A 9834-nucleotide genomic window follows, 5' to 3' on the forward strand; every position below is an offset into this window, starting at 1 on the left:
TATACCTAATCCAAAGTACCTAGAAAAGTTGAGAATTAAAAAGCAAAGAAGCAAGTCAAGAGTGAAAGAAACATAAATAACCCATATGGAGAAAATACTTATTACAAAATATTAAGAAAAAGACTGAAGGAGAAAAATGGGCAAGAAAGTTGACCAGACACTCTCAAAGAGGCACATGTTTCGATGGCCACATGGAAAGGTACTCTCTCTCATTATTAATCAGAAAATATAAATTAAGACCCTTACAAACCCATCGAAATGACTAAGTATTAAAAGGACTAAAAATACCAAGGGTTGGTGAGGATACAGAAAAATGAGAGCTCTCATGGGCTGTTGGTTGGGGGTATAAACTGGTAGAACCACGTTGGAAAACAATCCTGTATTGTGCCATAATGTTGAATGTGTTCTCTATGATGCAGCAACTCAATATCTAGCTATATACCCATTAGAAATGTGTGCACATGTGTACCAGGAGACATGCATAAGGATGTTTAACAGCCAAAAATGTGAAACAATTAAATGTCAAGGGCAGTGATATACTCATACAGTGTAAACCAATACAACAGCACAAATACGTGAATTATAGTGTAAGCAACGACACAGACAAAACAAACATAATGTTGAGCTACAAAGACTACACACTCCATGATTCCATTTTTATAAAGTTTAAAAACTCTAATGTAAACAGATGCACACTTATGTGGTAAACAAATAAAAAGAACAAGGAAGTACCTACATAGTACTTTCCATAAATATCAGGAGAGCGCTGCACTTAAGGTGAGAGAGGCAGCTGTGATTGGGAATGGGCCCGGAAGTAGGGGTACTTTTTGAGCTTTACCAATGATTTACTTCTTGACCTAAATAGGTGATTACACAATGTTCATACTGTAGTAATTCATTAAACCGCATATTCATGTTTTATGCAATTTTCTATGTCTGCTTTTCATTTAAGAATAAAAAATTTAAACTATCAGATTCTAAAAACTTAATTTTTTTTTAATAGCCTTTGAAAGATATTTTTGAACTTTTAGTGTAAGAACATCCTTATTTTAGAAGCCTTTTGAAAACTAAAAATACAAAAGAAGTTGCAACGATAAAAAACTATCAAACACATATCTGTGCATGAAAACTTTATCAAGGTCACTCATTTAGCAAATTCACTTTTCTCAAAGGCTATCAGTCCCCACACTTTTCTCACGACACTACTATATCATTGCTTTGAGATAACTTATGCTTTATATACTCACAGTCAACTTTGTTTTAAACAATAACAAATCTATGAGTCATAAAGAGGGCATATTCTAAGTTGAGAAAAATTCTGAGTGTGATGGCATAACTTCAAAGTTTAATAAAGAGTATAAAACATCTAATTTTAAAAATTTTCTAGTATTCAATTGATATTGACTATTTCTAAAGCAAAATATAAAATCACAAAGCAAAGCATTTACTATTGATTTTCTAGTAGCCATTAGGTAGAACGGTGGAAAGAAAAGAAAAATGATTGACATTATATATTATTAATTTTGTCCCCCAGGGGATATTTGTCAACATCTGGAGACATTTTTTGGTTGCCATAGTGAAGTGGGAAGTGGTACTAATGACATCTAATAGGTAAAGGCCAGGGAAGCTGCTAAATGCCCTACAACGCGCAGGAAAGAGCCCCAGCCCCTCACAACAAAGAGTTATTTGGCCCCAAGTATCAATAACGTCGAAGCTGAAAAATGCTGGAATAAATGAATCAAGGGAGAAGATTTATCACATATTAAGCAAAAAGGGAGATTACAAATGACTAAAGTTAGTGTGATTCCATTTTTGTGGAAAACAGTGTGTCTGTAATGTGTGTGTGTGTTTATATATATTATGTGTATATATGTGTATATATACATACGTATATATATGTAAGTATGCACAAAAATATTAACAATAGTTGGCCTTGAATGATGAAATCATGGATAAATTTTCTTTTCTTTTGTTTTATTCTGCTCATCTGAAATTTCTAATGTGTTCTATCATTGATTATATTACTTGAACAATAAGAAAATACAAAGTTTGGTTTCTACCAAAGAAAGAACACTGGCTTTGGTATCAGGAAAAAAATGAGTTCAAACACTGGTTTTCTAAGAGTATGACCATTTTTAATCTTCTGAAACTGTTTTCTTGTTGGTAAAATGGGGAATGGATACCTCACATACTTGCTCCTTCTGTTTAGTTCAAATACAACTACACACACTCAAACATGCACGCAGCATACACCCAACTCAATGTTTGAGGGAAAGTTCATTTATTTAGAGGGTAAGAAGATAGATGAAGACATGTGAAGATTCTGAAGAGAATTTCTAGGCATTTTCAGACTTTAGAAGTTAGCCTCCCATTTACACCTATCTCACATAAATGATTTGACTTAACAATGAATTCCTCTTTTATCCACTCAAAATACATTCACTGAGTACCTATAACATGGCAGGCACTGTGCTAAACAGGAGGAAAACAAATGAAAAACAAAAACAACTCCATCTCCGTCCTTAAGGAAGTCTAATGAATAAGTGGAGAATAATACACCTAGTCATCATTCAGTGCGGTAACCACAACCACAGACATTCACAGGCTAGCATGGACACAGAGGGGGCTCAGTTGGCCATATTAGCTCGCATTCCCAGTATCCTGTAGTACTAGGCTCTTGCTACCTCTTTTTTGGTTCATAAATAAAACAGATTGATAAAGTAATTTTAAAATCATAAACGGGAAAGAAAAAGGTAATGGATGTGAATTCTACTAAAGTGGAATTATACAGTGCTGTAGAATTATAAGCAAAGGAAATTAAAGGGCAAGGTATGTACACCATCTCCCTTAAGGCAGGAAGGGAGATAGGTGGGTGCCGTTGAGCCGGCCTCCACCCTGTCACAGTCCTGGTCAGATGGCTCTGCAATGCCTGGGTGGCGCCTGCAGCAGAGGAATAGGAGAGGACAGGCTCCTAAGTGGGAAGAAACGGAATCAGTGCCCAATAAACAATTTTTAGTTGGACTGGGGTAGAATTTTTATAAGTAAAAAGGGTGCCTCTGTGCAATAGTTGCAAATATTTAAAGTAGTCGTTCTTGCTCTGTTGTGCAAGTAGGGAGTGGTTAAGGAACAAACATTTTCTGGAGGTAAGGAGACATGTGGGACTCCAGACGTCATCGTGCTAAGACCAGGAGCCCTTGGAACAGCTTGTCATCAGAGCGCTGGGATGAAGATGCCCAGCTCCAAAAGTCGGCGTCAACGGAAGAAAACAGCGAAGGGCCATCAGAGCAGACGCCGGAGCTGAGTGTGGATGCCCGGTGTGACAGCGCACTTTTCAAGCGAGTTAGCTCTTTACACTTGATCTGGAAGGCAACGAATGAAAAATCATAGACTGATATAAAACTGTTTTCTTCACATTTTCAAAAATACCTATTTTGGTCAAAGAGGAGCTAGGAAGAACCTGCATGGTGCTTATGATAAGGAAAGACAATTAGGGCCAAAATGGGCATCAGTTCCACCGCCCCGCTACGGCGAGGGGAGAGGGCCGAGCGGGCCGCAGCCGGCGGCAGGGCGCTGGGGCGGCACGCGGCTTCCCCGCCGTCCGGAGGCCTGGGACACGGCTTCCCCGCGCCGCCCCCGAGGCCTGGGACACGGCTTCTCCGCGCCGTCCGGAGGCCTGGGACACGGCTTCCCCGCGCCGTCCGGAGGCCTGGGACACGGCTTCCCCGCGCCGTCCGGAGGCCTGGGACACGGCTTCCCCGCGCCGCCCCCGAGGCCTGGGACACGGCTTCCCCGCGCCGCCCCCGAGGCCTGGGACACGGCTTCCCCGCGCCGCCCCCGAGGCCTGGGACACGGCTTCCCCCCGCCGCCCCCGAGGCCTGGGACACGGCTTCCCCGCGCCGTCCGGAGGCCTGGGACACGGCTTCCCCGCGCCGTCCGGAGGCCTGGGACACGGCTTCCCCGCGCCGCCCCCGAGGCCTGGGACACGGCTTCCCCGCGCCGCCCCCGAGGCCTGGGACACGGCTTCCCCGCGCCGTCCCGAGGCCTGGGACACGGCTTCCCCGCCGCCCCCGAGGCCCGGGACCCTCCGGGAGCTGGCTGACGCGTCCTCGGCGCTCAGGTCGAGTTCACGCAGGGGTTCCTCAGGGAAGGCTTCCCCTGTCTGCCCTTCCCCATCTACACACAGCGCCCCCCCACAGAAACCTCCTGCTCTGAGCTCTCCCAGGTGTAAGCAGTGTTCTATGGCTAAGTATTTAAGAGTCCGTCTCCCTTCCATACTCCAGCCAACTTTTCAATAGGCCGCAGGAGGGCGGCGACCCTGACAACTTTCCTCACCGAGGGGGGCGGTCACCGCCGGCGGTGCCGACCCGCAGCCCACCCCCAGCGAGCATGGAACGAACGAAGGAACGAATGAAGGAAGGAAGGAACGAACGAACGAATGAATGAAGGAATGAAGGAACGAAGGAAGGAACGAAGGAACGAATGAAGGAAGGAACGAATGAATGAAGGAATGAAGGAACGAAGGAAGGAACGAAGGAACGAATGAAGGAAGGAACGAAGGAATGAAGGAATGAAGGAACGAAGGAAGGAACGAAGGAACGAAGGAATGAAGGAATGAAGGAACGAAGGAAGGAACGAAGGAACGAAGGAATGAATGAATGAACGAAGGAAGGAACGAATGAATGAACGAATGAAGGAATGAATGAACGAAGGAACAGGCGCCTGTGTTAAGGAGTAACAGCGCCAGGCCCGTTGGAAGTACTCCACAATATCCGTGCACTTACTGATACATTATGTTATTTAATCCCCCCCCCCCCCGGGGTATTAAACCCGGTATAACGTGGTCTAGGAAACTAAGGAAAACCGAGCAGCCCGCCCGAAGTCGGGCGACACCAGCCAGACCCGGACCCGTCCACTCCCCGGGCTGGGTTTCTCGAGGTCCCCCAAGCGGCGGCCCACAGCCCCCCTCAGGGGCAGGGTCTTCGCCGGCCCCAGCCCCGGATGAAGCCGGATTCCGCGGTCGGAAGGAGGCTCCCAGAAGAGGCGGCGCCCGGGGCGGGGCGCGGAGGATCCAAGGTGCGCGGGCCGGCGCGGGAGACGCCCCGGACGGCGGCGGCCCCGCGTGCGGGAAGCGCGCTGCTCCAGGGAAGCGCTCGGCCTGCGGGTGGCGCCCCAGCGTGGGAACGCGGGGGCCCGGTCCCCAGGACCAGAGCAGCCCCCTGCCCTCGAGGGCCCGGAGCGGGCGGCGAAGTCGCAACGAACGAGGCGGGTCCCGGGACCCCGGCCCGGCGTCGGCTCCGCGCGGTCGCTCTAGGACGCCGGAGGGGCCTCCTCTCTGTGGTTGGGACGGGGCTGCCCGGAGCTGGGAGCCGCCCCGCATGGGGCCCGGCCGCCCTGGGTCGGGGGTGGGGCCCGGCGCGGGTCCCGGGGCGCGAGGGCGAGGAGAGGGGGCGAGGAGGAGAGGGGGCGCTCGCTGCCTCCGGGAGGCTCTGATTTCTAAACGCCTCGAGGACAACGTGGTCAGTTTTTGCCAAAAATTCCACCCTCCTTTTCTGCGTGGCAAAAAATAAAAAATAAAAACGACTATTTCCTGTTTTGTCTTTATTGTTTTTAAATGATTTCTGGCGTGCTTCCTTAGTTTTGCTTCTAATTCTTGCTATAGAAGCTTTGACGCGGTGGAAGCCAATAAAAGGAGCCTCACGACCACTTCCTAAGCAGAGCAGGGCACCAGGCCTTTTTTGGCCCTTACAGAGCTAACAGCCTTATTTTAAAAACTTAAAAAAAAAGATCGAACTTTTGCTGTACTACTACACACAGCAGCCAGCTCAGTAAGTCCACAGTGACCAAGGAGAGGGGAAATTTTTACATCATTAGGATCATAACCATGAAAGGTGAGGAGTTCACAATTCCCAAAGCACTGGAAATGAGCACACATCCCATTTGAAACGTCCCAGAGAGTCACTCTAGGAGGTTAATGTAAATTAGCAAGGGAAAATGAACTGGTATGTGTATTTCAAAACAATGTCACCTAAAAAACACACCCCACAATACTTTCATGGCTAGGTTTATTGAGGTGACAGGCAATAATTCTTAAGTGTTCAGCAATTAGAGGAGCAGAGTTCTACGTTATGAAGTACATTTAGAGGATTATAGCAAGATGGTGATGCATGACTCCTTCACATGCCTATTCTTCATTCAAAAGGCTTTTGTCATTTCCCCAGGTCTTTAAAAAAGAAGACTAATTTCACTTATTTTCATAGAGTACTCTGTTAAATACCAATTCCAAAATACAATGTTGCTTTGCGTTTAGCTGGATATAGGTAGAATCACTCTCACATGGCTCAGTGAGAGGTATGGATAATTTAATTAAAAAGGAAAAAAATAAAGTGGATGCCCCTGACTAGTTAAGTACCCTAAGGAATTCAGGTTCAGTTGGAAAATCTTAGAGCTATTTCAGAATACTTATTAATGATCTTATTATAGTATCCATTTTAGGAATCTGTTTTGGCACTCTTTTATTCTTCGAGGCTCCCTCTAATAACTTCCTCATTTTAATGCTGTGCGCATAATGGTGCTCTTTAGTATATCCAAGAGAGTTTTTGATGTTGGACTATGCAATGACTCAAATTTCACTCCAGCAGCTTGAAAGAGTGATAATGAGGTGTTCTCCTTGTTACATTTATACTCCCCTTCCAGGTGTATAATTTCATTTAAAAGTTGATATTGTTCTTCTACATTTTCTAGTCAATAATGTAATGCAAAGCAATGATTGTTCCCCTAAGACCAACTTTAAGTTTTCTGGAAGGAACTATAAGGACTTTGCCGCAAACTCTAAAGGTATCATTTGGGAATTTAACACAATATGCTTCAAAGCCAGATAAAAGGGAAATTTCTAAATTAAAATGTGTGGATAAAAATCTGTAATGTGGCAGTAAATCAGTAGAGATATAGTGGGTGGCAAATAGAATTGCAGGAAGAAAGCGAAGATATCTGCTCTCTGGAGCTTTTACTAGTAGGGCTGTCAAGGCTTGTGCGGGAGGCAGTGGATCAATGTTTCTCTCTCACATTGATGTTTTCTTCTCTCTCCCTCTCCCTCTCTCTAAAATCTATAAAAAAAATTTTTTTTAAAGAAAAGAAAATACTAAAAGTAACAGTGGATAACATTTATGGGGCATTTATTAAATGCCAGGCACCATGATAAATATTTTATGTGTATTATTCCATTTAATCCTCACAACCACCCTATGAGGTTAGTGCTCTTATTACCCTCATTTTACAAATGAGAGAATTAAGACTCAATTAAGTAATTTCCCCCAGGCCACATAGCTGGGAAATTGTGGTGCAGGTTCTCAAACTTAGGTTTGTCTGGCTTTTAGAGCTATAAAGAGATTTTTATATCAACTATGTTCTTTTTTACTTCAGAAGATTTGATCTTCCCTACTGTCTCGTCATTTTGCACAGATGTTGGTCATCCTTTCCTCTCAAAATCACTCCTCTACTTCTAAATTAATAGACTTAACTGTCAAGGAAGCATATAATGGTTAAGTGGCTCTTGCATTAGATCACCTAAATTCAAATCACAATACCTATACCAACAAGCATTTAACCTCGCTTTCTCTCTTTACAGCGTCTTCTTTTTAATGTATGTCAATTGGGATAATGTTAGTGCCTACTCCACAGGGTTTTTATAAGACAGTTTGTGTAAACGCACTGGATACATATCTGAGAACATAAGTACTCCATTTACATTATTTTTATTGGAACCCAATAGTGCATTCGATAACATTCTCTAAGAAGAGCCTAGGAGGAAGCAGAGGCCAGCTAGCGTTTGCTGTTGGGGAAGGAAGTGATACATTTACCTCTAGCCTCCTTTGGACCTTGAGTAGTTCATTCAGCGTTGAGGGAGAGGAGATGAATACAAGGTGACTAAATACAATCTATAACTGCTATAGGAAAAGCAGTTTCTTTGTATTTTATACCACTGATCATGGACTAACTACTAATGAGTTCTTTCTAAATTTGGGCATTGATTAATATCATTAAATAGGTAGCAGAAGCTCAGGCACACTTTACAAGAAAAGGATTTGTAAAGAATGCCTTCTCCAAATCAATCAAACCTTACTTATCAGAGTTTCTGGTAGCTCCTTCTCACATAGATAATATTAACAGTCAGTATTGCTGCACTGCAGCTTGAAGCCTAGTAGTTAACATCCAGATTCAGAAAACAGATACATCTGGATGTGATTAGTCAAAGTTTTTTTAAAAAAGGATTCACGAAAAGATTATTTGAACACCCTGTTTGTAACCTTTTTTGGCATCTGGATTCTACTGTGACTCCAATAGAATAGATAACAATAGATAATGTTTATTGAACTATTGTTACCATTTAAGCTTCTATGCATATTAGTGTATTTATCTTCAATACAACCTTCTGAAGTTGTTCATACTATTATCCTCATGTTGTAAATGAGGAAACTGCTTATATAACCTGAGTACTATCACCCAGAAAGAAAGTGACTGACTGACCTATGATTTAACCCAGGCATGCTGGCGTCAGAGCCAGAGCTTTGCTCTTAACCATTTCCCCAGGAAAGTGTACCTCGCTGCCTGCATCTATATCATATAATTTTCCAATTTTCCATACAGTTTTAGGACACATGGATCCCCTGACTCCCATTTATAAATCTCACTACAAATAGTGAATACCTCTAATGTATTTAAATATATATTGATTCCAAAAATATAACTTATAAACAATATTTTAGAGAAAAAAATAATTATAGAAAGCTTCTGTTTTGAAATGAAAACCACCATCCAGAATCCTCACACTATCTTGTCCCCTTGTAGTAAGCCATAACCAGTCCTTCTGTAGCTGCTGTACTGCAAGTCTAAGGTAGTGATCAGCACCCACCCCTTCTTTTGAGAACTGCACTTGTGCACCTAAACTATGTGATTTCAGCAGAAGCTGCCAAGCACTAAGCTGCTAACATTGTCTGATTTTAGCTTGCATATGATATATTTCCTTTAGTGACATGTTATCACCCCTTGACTTTGCCTATTGTAAGAATCATGCTAATAGAGATTTGAATGTTTGGTACAGTACATCTAAAGAAATCCATTACATCCATTTCTCTATTTTATTTTGCTTTTATTTGCATAAAATTTTAAAAGATTATGCTTATTTTACATTAAAATATTATTTAGTTGATATTACGGGTGTGAATCGATGTCTTGGCATGTGCATTAGTTTGCTAGGACTGCCAAAACCAAATACCACAGACTGGGTGGCTTAAACAACAGAAATTCATTTATTTAGTTCTGGAGACTAGAAGTCTAAGATCAAGGTGTTGGCACTTTTGGTTTCTTCCGAGGCCTCTCCTTGACTTGCAGATGGCTGCTTTCTTTCTATGTTTTCACAAGGTCCTTCCTCTGTGGATGCACATGCTGGTGTCTGCTGTATGTTTGAATGTCCTCTTATAAGGAAACCACTCAGATTGGTTTAGGCCTACCTAATGGCTTCATTTTAACTTAATCACCTCTTTAACAGGACTATCTCCTAATAGACCTATAATTTGAAGTACTGGGCTTCAATATATGGATTTGGGGACACATAATATATCCCATAACAACATAGCTTTTTTTTTTTTTTTTTGCATATTGTAATGAATGCCAATTTATTTTCTTTCTGGGGCATGCCATGGAGTCTCTTTCTAAAGATTGCTTAAGACATATTATCTTTTAATTTTATATGTTGTTGTACTCCAGGGTTCCCAATGATTATTTAGACTTCTGTAAATTTTCAATATACTCAAAAAAAGGTGTCTGAATCTCCTCACA

This window comes from Miniopterus natalensis, chromosome 3 (genome assembly GCF_054644295.1).
Source record: "Miniopterus natalensis isolate mMinNat1 chromosome 3, mMinNat1.hap1, whole genome shotgun sequence".
Lineage (NCBI taxonomy): Eukaryota > Metazoa > Chordata > Mammalia > Chiroptera > Miniopteridae > Miniopterus > Miniopterus natalensis.